At 25.4% G+C, this 15,572-nt stretch overlaps 1 protein-coding gene across 1 annotated transcript in view; it reads left to right on the forward strand.

The window, feature by feature from the left end:
- The first annotated feature begins 5,920 nt into the window (after window positions 1–5,920).
- LOC114119928 (octopamine receptor beta-1R-like) overlaps window positions 5,921–15,572 on the forward strand; it is a 108,806-nt gene continuing 99,154 nt past the window's right edge. The window contains exon 1 of the mRNA XM_050206849.1: window positions 5,921–6,396. The gene's annotated coding sequence lies outside the window, so the exon portion shown is untranslated. The remainder of the gene's footprint in view (window positions 6,397–15,572) is intronic.

Below are 15,572 nucleotides of genomic sequence, written 5' to 3' on the forward strand. Positions count from 1 at the left end.
GAAGGAGTTCATAATAAGTATGCTTTTATCTGCACCGTGTCAGGTGTATAATATTATAAGTACATTTTTTTTTTCAAATAATTCACCTAACGATTTAAATATTATCACAAATTAATGATACTGTTTGATGTTTAGTCGTATACAATTATCGAGACCGCTACGTTTGGCCGGCTATTCCTGAGGTCTTTTCGTAGTATTTACAAGTATTTATAAACTATTGTGATCACTGTTCTAATAATAATAATAACGATGATGATGGATGTTTAGCGGACGAACCGCGTCCCGGTGGACATAAGCTGCTGATTAAATCCCGCGAGTACACAATGTCGATAATATTTTCTGCGTTAATTATTATTATTATTGTTAGGTTATAAGGTCACGTTAATATTTTACTATTATATAACACCTCAATGTATAATATAATAATGCCAATATACCATAAAGAACACTGAATAGATACTATAGCCGTGCAATTTACAATAACTCCATAATGGCAAATCACGCCCATAATATAAAAATAATAATAATATTCTATCGGTTTACTTTTGTTTAAAAATAAACATATTATATAGGTAAAGATAATTTATTTTTTGTAATTATAATATTTAGAGTTTAAATATTATCTTCATCATTAATGTTATGTATTAATAATTTCAATATCGTTTTAACGTAATATTTTTATAAAGGACGTGATCGGGAATATAATGTAATAATAATAGCGGTACGATTATCGTAAAATCGCTACATAAATATAACTCAGATTTTTTCAACAACCAGTGCCGAAAAATGATTTTCGAAATTATATTACATTAATTTAATATTCAATATATTTTTTTAAAGTATGTGAGATATCTCCGAGGAATGTCAAAAGTTCAAATTAATTTAAAGTATTGAAGCATAAAATACTTTTTTGGCACATTATAATAATATTAAGTTCTGAAACAATAAAAATAAGTATATTATAATTTTATAAAGGTAATTGCTTACCTAAATTAATAAATTGTTACAATTAAGTAAGTGTGAGACTATTTTTTACAATAATGTGATACAATTTGTTGTACGAATATATTTCTTATTCATTTGAAACCAAAATGCACTTAAAATATACACATAAGTATTTTAGACAAAAACGCAGTGCAAACATGATTGATATTGATAACTTTAATTGCATATTTTAGCTTTGTTAAGAGTTGTTTGATACCCTCAACCTAATCTCTCTACCATTTCTATGCCTTTAAACACGACGCATCAAATCAGGTTGTATATCCTTGAATTAGGTTTGTATATCAATAAAGTACAACATAATAATATTTTAATGTCATATCTATAAAACATGATGTTGCTATTCAGTCTTAATTTGCTTAAATATTTTTTTTAATCATTCTAATTATATAGAATACTAAAACAATAGAACTATATCAATTTTATTAAAAATATTAAAAATGTTTTAACGAGCAAAAATTATTTTGTTTATTTTGACTAAAAATGTTATTAAAATATAACAAGTAAGAAATATTATTTAAATTACTTTTTTACAGTTCTTAAAATGCATAAGAAAAAATAGAAGCAATAAAATTTAATTATTTATTATTTTAGAACAATTTATATATAATTATTAATGTATACAAAAAATATTTAATTACTTTTATTAGGTCCTTATTTATTATTTACAAGTCAGATTATCTTCAGACAATGTATTAAGCTACGTCTTAAATAATTAAAATTAAACATTTTAATACAAATATTTATTTATTCGAAAGAGTAGCTTAGTCCACATCAAGAAGTTAAATATTAATTACAATTTACAATAATAAAATACTTTTTTATCGATATTTTATACTAAAAAATAGCTTATGAGCTTTTTAAAGTATATATAAAAAAAATCAATAATATATTGGTTATCTTTAAATTCAATTTTTAAAAATCTTTATTTATTTTTTTACCATGTTGCTTTAATGTGAAATTTTTAAAAATAACATTAGATTTGTTAATGCTTACGCTATTATTTCAGTTCACTATTTTTAACGATGGAATTAAAAAGGAGCTTTTTAATTTATCACCAAGAAGGACGAAAATATTTTTGACCAATGTAAATTGAAAAAATATGATAAAATAAATTTTAGTACCATGCATATAAATAAAAATAAAAAATACTATATAATATAAAAATTATACTTAGGACAACATATAATGTTGTTCAATAAATATGAACAAAGTATATATTTTTGTATGTGCAATAGCGTGCTTTTAATATAATAAATTCAGTAGCATAACTTTGATTATCCTAAGAATTATCCATTTTTTTCATTTTAGTCAACGCGTTTTATAGATAGTATGATAATTATTAAATAAATAAATGTATAAATTAACTTAAAAACATTTTTTATTCTAGATTTAGTATTTGTGTTTGATGCAATAATTTTTAATTTACAATCATGATGTTTAAAATAACAATTTTCATCATTTAAATAAATTAATACATACAATATTTCTTTCTAACAATATTATACGTACTTAATGCATGTACATTTATTGGAATGATAAAAAAATCAAGCACCAATAAATATTATAAACTATTGTTTAATTTTTCTTTAAAAAATGATTTAATATTGTGATTAGTGGCATAGTATGTAACTCTCATTCTTTAGATTATATACAATTAATGGTAATCGATTAAAGGTTTTAGATATTTACTGACATAGAAAATTTAAATTAAAAGAACTAGAGAAGTCTCCCGCAATATAGTATAATTTGAGCGTACTTTGTTGAGTAGGTCACTGTAATGGATGTGTTAAATTTAAATTTAGTGATAAACCATTGCATATTCATAACAATTTTACGAGGAGATCGCCATATCGGACTCTATTTCTAAGAATATTGTATAATAATTTATTTATATTAATTTTGGCAATTTATTTTTAGTTATCTATATAAGATATTCCGAGCTAAATTTTGTATTAACATCGTATACATTATATTATTTATTATTATAAAATGTATAATCACATCATATATTTTTGTTATTTAATAATTATAAGTTAATTTAAGTTAATACCAAATTTACTAGAGAAGGGCACGTGGATAGGGCTGTGATATATAATGCTTAAAAGAGTAAGTATTTTAAAAATTTAATTACGTATAGGAAATTATAATTTAATATTAATAATTAATTTTTCAAGTGTTTAGGATTAATATATTTTAATAATAAATCAATATTTAATACACGTTTGCATATCCAATATTGTCATAATGTTAACTTCAATTATTTATAAAAAAATACGAGGAAGAATATATTCAACTTTTAAGCCATGCGTGTTAAAATTAAAAATTATATGAGTCTTAACAACAAAATAATCTACATTCTTCCCTTATGTTAATGAATTTCATAAATATTTTAACTTTCAATACTTATACACATATTGAAAAATTAAAACTTATATAAATAATACAAAAAAGCCAACATAGTATGAAAATCAAATTTATATGTTAAGCAAATGCTTATAAATATAATTATTATTTTATACAATATGTTTCAAATCATTTATTTTTAAATAACATCATAAAAACTTAATCAATTATGTAGAAAATTTGTTTTGCTTAAATATTTTTGTTTTTCCTTAAATTATTTGTTTTTTTTTATTTCCTGATTATTTTGAAAACTACTTTACATGTTTTACATGTTTTACCTGACAAAATATAAACTAAATTCAAATTTTATCAAAAATCACTCTCAATTTTCAATATTAAAGCATTTTTGTTTTTTTCTAAATGTAATGTAGCGTCAAACACAAAAAAACTATAATATACAACCAATACATTCGTCACTTCTTTTAGAATCTTAAATATTCTACATTTACTTTTGTAACAATAAATTTAATACGATGTTTTATGTCTGAAAACTCCTAAAAATCATATATTATCTTGAAATATAGATATGTCATTTTATTTCAACAAATGTGTCGTTTCCGAATAAAAATATCGTCAAATATTAGAAGCGACATTTCATTATAATTGTTCGATTTATATATGCGAATTTATGTCTTTTGAATTTTTTACACTTAAAAACTGAGATGATTCAGCAAATGCTATATAATTTAGAGTCAGTAAAATTTCAGTGTATAGCTTATACTATTTACAAACAATAATTACAAAGTTGCGTTTGTTTATATACGAATATTTTAAATTAAAAAATGTTTTAAAATTAAAATCTCTAATTACTATTTCAGTGTTACACTGAAAATATCTACTATAGTAGGTAAGTAGTTTAACAGTTATCAAAGCTTATATTTCACAAACCAATCACTGGATAACATTAAAAATAAAAATACTTAAAACTTTAGGTGTAGTATTCTCTCACAAAATGCATAAGAAATCTCAAGCGAATCTCTATATTATGCAAATAGATACATAACAGAAGTTTTTTTCAAATTAAATATTAAAAACTTTAAATAAATATACCTTTATGCCAACGCGCAAATGATCATCTATCTTAAGTTGCATTTAGATCTTTAATTATAATTTCCATTTACGATCATATGATTTCATTTCTAACGTAGTTTGTTGGTTTACGTTTGATTTTAAATAAGGAACTAAACAATATATGAGAATATTATATAACAACCAAACCACAAATAGGTTACGTTGACATTTGATAAATTTTGCCAAATATTTAAAATCTTTGTTGTATTATTATTACGGTGATAATATGTGACAATTGTAGAAATTGAAAATTGTCTTGAGTTCAAATTTAATTGTGTGTATGAAATTTTGTTCAATGTTCCTACAAGATGAAACGCATACAAATTGTCATAATTTGAATTCCAATCTTTGCAAACACATGTTACGACTTACGACTCTAATCTTGTCCGGACTTATATCAATGGCACTATACGTACGAGTGTCATGGTACTAACCAGAAAAATACGTATCCGTTCGATTCTAAATTTTTTACAAGTTTACCAATAATTGTTTAACATAACAGTTATAAAATACATGTTGTTTTTAAATAAATTATCGTATAATAGGCCGACGAGTTATACTTACTGATAATTTAGAGTGGATTGAACATCAATTGTTACTGTTCCGAAAATTATATATATATATATTGTAGGCATATTGTCTAATTATACATTTTAATAAAATAAATAAATATTAAAAAATAAATTCTTTGGCACAAATAGTCAAAAAATTTATTTCGTATACTATATATTCACTATTATCACTAATTGTTTTTCTTTTTTATATCATATAGCAACAAAAAAATAATGAATAGAAAATATAATTACATTTTTAAAACAATACAAAACGTTTTATTTTTATCATTTTCCTGACTTGAAACAGTCTAAGTAGATGGTGAAAAAGCATAAAAATCAAATTCTTTGACTATTTGCTTGGACACGTAGTAAAATTACTGATTCGATTGCGCGCCTACGACATGTATGATATGGTTTTAACTGAGGTTTTTGTCTTTTCGAGATCTGTGTAACACAATATAAATGTACATAACCACAACGCGGTGACGCCGATTGAAAAAGTCGTACCAAAAGTCGAAAGGGCCTAAGCGATTTACCGTAATCTTTCACGACCCGTCATCGACTGTCCGAACGCAGCAGTGACGCAAAGGGCCGCTCATCGTGGGCTGTGTTTGGGGGGGGGGGTCGCGAAAATCGTGTTATATACCTGAATAGAACATTATCATAATATAACATATTATTATAACGTTATTGTATCGGAATAACGAAATCGCTCGCGAGGACGCGAAAACGACGCGAGAGAAAAACGAAAAACCGAGTTTCCCGCGAAAACGCTTCGGCGGGACATCGGACGGATATGTCGCTCGGCGGTAGCCCTGGGCGTGCGCACGAACACCGGAGAAACCATTTCGCCAGGGGCTCAGCACTACTCCAGTCGATCACTGAGGTGGCGCGTGTGATCGTCGTGCGTTGCCCAAGAGTCGTACACTGCATTCGTATGTGCGTGTACATAATATTATATATATATGTAGGCATAAGATATCGTTCACACATACGACAAATATAATATAAATATATTATAGCCGTCGAGAGGCGATGCAGTGGTAACGGCGTCGCGAAAAAAAAAAAACACCAAGCTCGACAATTCAAAAATCCGTTTTTACGTCACCATATAATATATAACAGTTAAAAAAAAAGTTTTTGAAAAGTCACTCTTAAAGCGCGTATCGCGGTCGCCGTCTTAACAGGTACATAGTATCTGGTACCTGCGCGTAATAACGTCGTCGAGATCGTCGTATCGTAATATCATTATATTATATGCGGTCACAGGAAGGATTTATTCCCGTACCTACACATTGATATAGTCGTTCGTAACGCGTTTATTTACACTCGCCGGTTCTGCGATCGAGCTGATTTTTAATCTGTAAGTATATAAACATAATATATTACGTATACGTCGTGCACGCACAATATTAATATTATAACGATATTAATATCGTAGACATTTCAAGATTAATAATATTTATCACAACGGCAAACTCGCAGAACACATATTATTATACGAGTACGTAAGTAAGTGTACTTTGCGTGTATAATACAATAATACGCGTTTTATATTGTATAATTTAATATATCGTTTCTGCGTGCTCTGTATTAGTGGATTAACATTGCTGCATCGAGGGCGATATTTTTGTTTATTTTACTTTAATTAAATATGTTTCACCACGCAAATTTGTTAAGAACACTTATGATAAGTATTTCAAACATTACAACCAGCGACTGCAGTTGGAATACGCTCATTTAAGTATTTTCTTTCTGACTGTATTTCGACTGTAAAAATCCTTTATTTTGAAAAATAGTTTGTAAAAAAAACTTTTTCTTCTATGACATTTATTATTTAGCAAATAAATATTTGTCTTCCCCATCTTTTTATAGAGGTTAAATAAATTGTTGGTTAACAACTGATATTTTGTACAGAAAATGATTTTATGTTCAGATAAATTTTAAAAAGTTATATATGTATGAAATAATTTTTTTTTTTACAAAAAAATCGTAAAAAATTATAATACCATCAGAAGTATTAAGCATTTTAAACAATAAAATCAATAGCACTGTAAATATAATTTCTTAAAAATAATAAATAATAGATTTCTTAGGAAGTTTTTTTGAGTAATAGACCAATTTTATACTGTCGTATTATTTACTTAAGTTATATATTATGTTCAAATATGTACTTTAATATATATATAATATATACATAAAAGAACTATCGTATAGCTACGTATTATAAGTTATACATTTTAAAGTTATATTTATGTTAAGAAGTTCCATCGCTGGATGGATTCTTCGCTCAAGTCATCAGTCCCTTTTATTTTATTTTATTTTATTCTTATTCTATCAACACTTATGCTCATTGTAAAAATAATATATTTACAGATTGTATAATAAAACAAATTAAAAACAATATTTATGTTAAATATCAGTTAAGAGTTAAATATTAAAATATTAAAAAAAAAATATATATTTTGCAGTTAAAAATTTCAGTGATATTATATAAATATTATCACCATTATTTAAAAAAAAATAAAATGCATATCAAAGTCTAAATCAATCTGAAATAATACTAAGATTTTTGTGTACAAACGCGCTATTAATACAAATAATAAATATATATTATACAATTAGTGAAACATAAATTAATTATGTACAAAAATATAAGGTCAATTTAAAAATTTAGTTGATAAAATATAATTTTTGAGATTGTCATTAAGGATTGCACATGTTTCAATGATCCTTAAGAAACTATTCAATTGTACATCGTCATCAAAATACACTCTTGTCTAGTACTCAACTGTCTCGTTGCCCTTTATTCTCAAACACACTTTGGACCATGTATAAAAATGTGCTCTGTTACTTAATTTTCATTAAACTAGATTTTTAGAATAATATACCTACCTATTATTAACAAAATAGAACTAGGTCTGTTAGGTAACAACATAGAAATAATTGTTTATAACATATGTATTTTAATACACAATCATAATGGAAAATAATTTAATAAAATAACTAAATAAATGTAAAATAATATCAAACAAAAATAAAAATATTAATTTATTCTTTAAATTATAAATTTAATTAGGAATATCAATGCAGTTGTTTAGAATAAGTAGTTGTTATGAACATTGTAAAACGATAATATTTAAAAATGAGTGAAAACTTGAATGTAATTTACGGCAAAGCCATTAGTTTTAACTAAATTTATTTTGGTTATTTCGTTGTAATTTGGGTATAAAAAATGCATGACACTTGACATTTTAACGAATTATTTAAATAAGTATGGTATTGACGTGATATAATTTTTAAACAAAATGTTCAATTATTAAAATGCCAAAATTGTTTTATTTTCTCAGTACTTATTTTATAAAATTTGCAATTTAAATTTTAAATAACATGATCTATAATGACTATAATGTGTCAGTATAAAAATATTTATTAAACAAATCATTATTCAACATTATTAAACGTACCTATCTAAAGTTTAAAAATGCCCTACTAAATGTATACAGTTCAAAGTATAAATAGAAGAAAAACTACAATAAAAATCGATAAGTTTTACACTGTATAATATATTATTATACATTGTAAAATAAACATCATTCGAAACCAAAATATTATTGCATTTATTATAGTGTCTATTTATTTTTTTGATGGAAATATTGAACAATTTGTCAATTATTTTCAAATTTGAATGTTGGTTTTATCAAAATAAATAATTTAGGCCTAAAATTCAATTGCATTTAAATAAAAAGTCAAAATTATAAATAAAACAATAATTAGTAAAACACAAAAAGAAGTAAATCTAAAGATATTTTAAACCAGAAAAAATTATTTATTTACGATTAAATACACTGATAAAAAAAACTACCGCAGATTTGGTCTACATCATAATATTAAGAAAAAAAGTAAAGTAACGCAATTTATTTTCACGGTAATAGAAAAATAACAAAATATTATTTTAGGATACCGATTTGTGATTTATATTATGACATTGTTTTATAACTGTATTATAACTTATTCTCTCCTTCAATAACTTACTACTTCCGTGTATTTATTAGAAATTTTTATTTATTTTTATACTTTGACATTATGATAATAATACGTTAGTGCGTTTTTCATTTTCTTAACTTGATTTATATTATATACACATATATTTGTATAATGTCTAAATTTTGACCAATTCATCAGCTAAATAGTAGCGCACCAAAATGTCATTTCAGCAAAACGTCCACGCTAAATCGTCCACCCTGAACGTTCTAGATACTTATGATACTATTGGTTATGACACAGTGAAGATTAAATATAAAATAATAATAAATCATTAGGGTTAAACGCAATCATTCCGGCGGTGACCGCCACCACGAAATATGTTAAAAGCTAGGTATTAAATTTTGTTTTAATACAAACCTACTATAAAAAAAAAAAAACATTTTAACGTTTTGCCTACCCCTATCGTTAGTATACATATAATACTATATATAATAAAATATTGATCGGGGCTACGTCATGGCATTGTATTATTAATTTTATTCCGGTAAATTAAATTCAATATTTTCAATTTTGGCGATTGGCAGCTAATATCCATCCAAATTTCAAATTCCATTCAAAAATAAAAAAGTAGAAATGTAAAATTATAGGTCAAGTTAATATTTTCAACAAATAACAAAAAGCCTATCTTTAACAGTTCTAGGAATGAATTACGTAGTAGGTGAATTCAATTATTAATTTTCATAATAGAATAGAATAATAATATAGTATATCAATAAACAAAATTGATTTGATTTAAAGCAAATACATATATTTATTTTTCAAAACTTCAAATGGTAAATTAATGTTTTTAGTAAAACATTTAAATATAAAAATGTATACTCAAAAGAAAATTAACTTAATCAAATTAAAGAAATATCAAAATAATCGACTGATTTTAAAATTTAATGAGTAAAACGTAAGAGTGTTGATGTAATAACTATATTATAAGTATAGTTCATTAAATATTAATTAAAAAAATATCATTTAGGTAAATGGCTGAGTGAGCTAGAATTTATATTTGAAGTAATTGGAGAGAGTACAATTGTAATTATTATCATCCGAAATTGACCATGCAATTATTGTTATAAATATATAACTATTAATAAATATAGTCACTGTTTTTTTTCTATTACTTTAGCTTTAATTACTTATAAATATTATAATAATACTAAATTGTATTTATTTTAATGAAGAAGAAATTAAGAAGTTTCTATAAATTCTATACAAATCTATTTAATAATATATTTTTTTTATTCTTAAGCAAGTGTCATCCGATGATCTAATTTTATATTTAATAATGCTTAGTATTTTAATATATAGGTAATACGTTATTTTGTAACTCTAAACGTAAAACAAAAAGAAAAAAAAATTATAAAGATTGGTATGTTCAAATAATGTCATTAAAATTTTTATTTTCAGTGATGAATAATTTTTTCATGTATTTAGAATTTTTATCCAATGATGTTTGAGTCGACGCAAAACTAAATCGTTTACAACACATTAATATTCGTTGTGGATACCTACTACACTGTATACGTTATAGATTATTATGGCGTACAACAGCTCGTACAAGTATAAACGTTTTTATAATAATTTATGTCTGCTTATTTTTTGGAAAAATAAAATGTCTTACTTGATGTATTAACGAACTGAGTAATAATATTTCCGTTTAGATCTCAGCGTTGCTAATATCAGTCATCACTATATTATGTGGGATGATCAATTTAAAAATAATTTCATAACATTGTTATGCGAATGAATAATAGATGACCATTTGCCGGAATATGTTTATGCTCTTACAAAAATCGCATCCAATTTGCAAGCGATTCGTACTGTATTATTGATATTCCGGCCGCGTTCGCCCGTAGCTATTTGTTTTCCATTTTCGGTTGATATCTTTCACTAAATCCTCTCTACGTGCAGGACAATATTCAAAACGGTCTCTGTCCGAGCTATTATTGCATTTAGAATATAATATAACATTATAGGCGTATTAAATTAATATGTGAATGGGTCTATTATAATACGACGTGAACTACCGATGTAATACTGTGTTAAAACAAAGCATGCCGAATGTGTTTTGTCCTAGTATTTTTCAACATCCTGCTGCTCCGAAATCTTTTCTTTTTAATAAACGGGATGATTCAGGTGAACATTATACCCCTTTATTTTTTTTCTTAAGATTATAGTTTTTGACTTTTTTAAATCTATACTTAAAATCTATGTTTTCAGTTATTTTGATTCTTAAGGATCCTTAAAGAATGTTTGATAGTGATACAAGCTTCTTTTTTACGATGATGACTTACAAATTTTACTGTAAGTTATTAAGTTCATGTTCTTATATAAAGTTATTTAAAAGTATATTTTATCGTTAAAAACGTTAATCAAGAAATCAATGTCAGCAGTCAATAACGATATTTCCGATCAAATTTGGCAGTATAAAATGTTGACTAGGAAATAAAATAATGAAATCTCAATGAAAAAAAATTTTGATGAATTTGCTTATTTAATTAGAAACCCAAACAGGGCTTATGCAGTAAAATCAGGTAATTGTAAATTTTCGTTCCATTTTAAATACTTAATTAGATTATGCAAATTATGAACTAAATATTATTTACTTATTCGTAAACTGTATCGTGGATTTTTTTTGAAAAATCAATAATTTACTTCCATTTTTCAGGCTTAAGAGTTAGGAATTAAAATATAATTATATTAATATTTATATGGTTAAAAATATTGATATTATTGTTTACAGTTAAGAAATGTATTATTAAAAATAAGTAATTAAGCATTATAGCTGGTAATAGTTTGAATAAATCTACGATAATTTCTTCACATTATCTAAACAAAAAAAAAAAAAACAAATTATAAACAAATTATATTATATTTAATATAATCGTTTTTGTTTAAAATTCGTTCATTTTTTTTTCTTTTCTGTAATAATATTTGTTACAGTTGTATTTGTCGTTTTTGAACGATATATATATATAGAATTAAATTCAATTTCTTGAATGAAGCACACAAGGTTGTAGGATTTTGACACTTTTGTACAAAATATTTATTTTTTTCTTATCTCGTTTTGACGCACATGTCTTCCACCGGAATACATCTCTATAGTCGCTACTAAATAACAATATAAATCATGATAACATACAGCGTATTTGTTATAACATTTTATATAAGCCTGCGTACTATCACATTACATAACATGTATTTATAGTTGACCGGTTTTTTTGTGAACCGTGAATTATTATAATATTCATCCAAATTGGAATATTTTTTTTAACAACATTGAAAATTGTCATCATTTTTATTAGTCATAATTTAAAAAATATATTAATAAAATTATGTTTGATTTTTAAAACATTGCCTATATTATCTGCTATAATATCTGAGCATTGAAAATATGATATAATGTTGGTCTTTAATGACATTGACTAAGCATTAAATATTTAACCTAAATAAACATAACTGACAGTACCCTATAAACTAAATGGTAATATTCCTTAAGAAAAAGGTTTACAAAATTATAATTATAGATATAATGTTTAATTTATCCTCAGTCATTTTAACAAATTTTAGAATGATGAATGATTAATAATTAATATTAATAAATATTGCTATTCTAGTTTTAGAACCCTCATAGCCACATATAATTTTCAAACGTATTATCTATAAACTTATATTATGCATAATGTTAAATAACTCCAAAACTACTTATTCAAATTTCAATTTAGATAAGTATATAAATATTTTTTAAAATATCAAATATTAGGTTGAAAAAAAGGTTTGTATCGGTATCATGCTCCTCGAACAGTAGAAAAATCCAAATATTACGAAATAATTAATATAAATACATTACTAAAAAAAAAAAAAAGGGATGAACATACTTGTTGATTTACTCTTTTTACGCGTAATATATATCCTAGGTAAAAATATATGAACATTTTACATAATATATGGATCGCAGTCCAACGCCACCGCGGCTTGGGCCACCCTGTAGTATTTGAGATTATCTTAGAACATTCCGAGTTTTTATAAAAGTAGCTAACGGGATATGTTACAAAAGGCAAAGAACGTTTTCATCGCAACATCCACAAGTGCAATATGTCAAGGGCGCACGTAATAAATGTAGTACAGCTTATTTCGTGAAAAATATCAAAACATATCTCACATATATGTGTACAATTTATATTTTATTTCTTCTTGTTTATTGCGCAAACTGTTATGTACAACAACGAATATAATAATATTATGTTGTTATACATGTGTTCTACATTCTATTTTCAACGAAACATTGAACGTATGCATGGCATAGGTGTTCATTAAATGGTTAAATTATAGGTTAAGCGCATGATAGTGACGGATAGTATATGGGGTAAAAAGGGGCGAGGGGTTGAGAAACAATAAATTTAATGATCAAAACTAATTAAATTTTGCGTATATTAAGTCTAGGGTGCATTATAACCATTTGTACATATTGATTTTTCATAAGTGCCGATGAAATCATTTAAAACACAGTATGGTTTCAGTATATGCGGATATAATTACTTGAAAACACTGACGACGAGATGGCCTTTCGCCGTGACTCTGAACCGAGATTAATCTAAAACCAATTAATATAGGTACGGCATAGTTTAATATAATCTTAAATATTAATTTTAGTGTTTACCGTTCTGTGTTTATACTCAAGCAAACATTGAGGACTTGAATTTAAAAAAAAAAAAAATAAGAAAAAAGAACATAGTTTTGAGATGTAATTCGTATAAAAACACTGTAAACTTTAGACATCCTATTAACACACGTGTCACCGCACTTTGTCTCATTTGTCAAGATTTTTTTTTTTTATCATCGCAAATATCTTCGATATTTTTCATCGCTTATCGACACATGTCTTAAATCCCACTGGAAAATAAAATAATAAATTGTCATACACATGAACAAAATATCATATTTTAAACATTAAAAAGGTCTAACTATTGCAAATTATGTTACAATCATTTACATGTCATAAGGTGATTCGCAATAATTATGTATTATATTAAATTGAAAATTTAATCTTTTCAAAAAATAAATATAATGTTTATATTATATACATAATATATACTATAAATATATATATATTATTTATGATATTCTGAGCTTTTAAAAATATGTTTAATTATTACTATTATGTTATTCTGTTGCATTCGCAAAATAAATGTCAATTGCATACAATGAAATTCGTAAAAACAATGTGATCTACCTATAACAGGTTGCGAATTAAGCCTTTATCACCGAAAACCCTTTTACATAGTTGTGTTTAAATAAATAACTGTTAAATGAAATTTATGAAAATATCCACAAGTTTGGTAGTTGAGCTTAAAATTTAAATTCTAAACTTTATGGAAAATAAGATTTAAACATTGATAAAACTGTTAAAACAATTAATACTATAAATATATTTTCATGAGTTTTAGATGATTTTATACATAGAATTAAATCAATCTAGTATAAAAAATATTTTTATGAAGTGATTAATTTTTAGAAAATTTGAAAAAGTTCAAAACTATTTAATTTTATTAAAATTCAAACTAGTTTATGTACATTTTTTTTTTTTTTTTTTTTGAATTAATATAATTGTTCATCATTAAATACCACTAAAGCATTCGAAAAATAATATTAATTAATAGCACACAATTACTAAGAGTGATGCAAATAATTTGTATCAATTATAATTATTATAATCGAATGCAATCATCATGGCGTTAACCGACTGCAATTTTATTACAAAATTTAAAACGGATATGTCCGTTAGCAAACAGGTCCATTGGCGAATCCTGTATGGTTGATGTAGTAAATAAAACAATATGAAGTAAAATGATAATTATTTGTATCAATGGAAAAGTAGACGCAACGATAGAATAACGATTAAAACATAACCGTTCGATTAAACACTTTTCGCGTTAGTATCGATCGGTCGACGGATACAGAAGGTTGAATACACGATAAAAACGCCTTACTAACAGACGTATAATATCGTATGATAATAATCGGGTACCATGCCTACCTCTTGGCAACGGTTATTAAAATGTAATCATCGACGAAAAGCTCGTCTGTTGCGATGGCGTGGCAATTTTGACCGCGTTGTGGTTTATAAATACGTCGGGCGGATATGTGTGCGCGACGATGGTGATTTATAGTTTGTCAGAGCTATTCGTGACTCCGAATTAAGAAGTGTATTGTCCACGGCAGAGGGAAATAAAAGATTAAAGAAAAAAGAGATACAAGATAAAAGATAAAAAAAAAATCAAAAAGAACGTCTAAAGGACAAAAAAAAAAAAAAAAATTAAAAAAAGACTGTATAGTCGGTAAAAAAATCCTATTGTTTCGCGCACGCAAACGATACACGAGAAATAGATTTATGTCGGTCGCCGTCGATTGGCGAGGCACATGAATAGATGGGTAGGTGGAGAAGGGTGAGTTTGAGATGCGAAAGACTCGAGAGCGGTCTTTTACGTCGGCACAATAGGA

The sequence above is a fragment of the Aphis gossypii genome, chromosome 1 (genome assembly GCF_020184175.1).
Source record: "Aphis gossypii isolate Hap1 chromosome 1, ASM2018417v2, whole genome shotgun sequence".
NCBI classification, from domain to species: domain Eukaryota; kingdom Metazoa; phylum Arthropoda; class Insecta; order Hemiptera; family Aphididae; genus Aphis; species Aphis gossypii.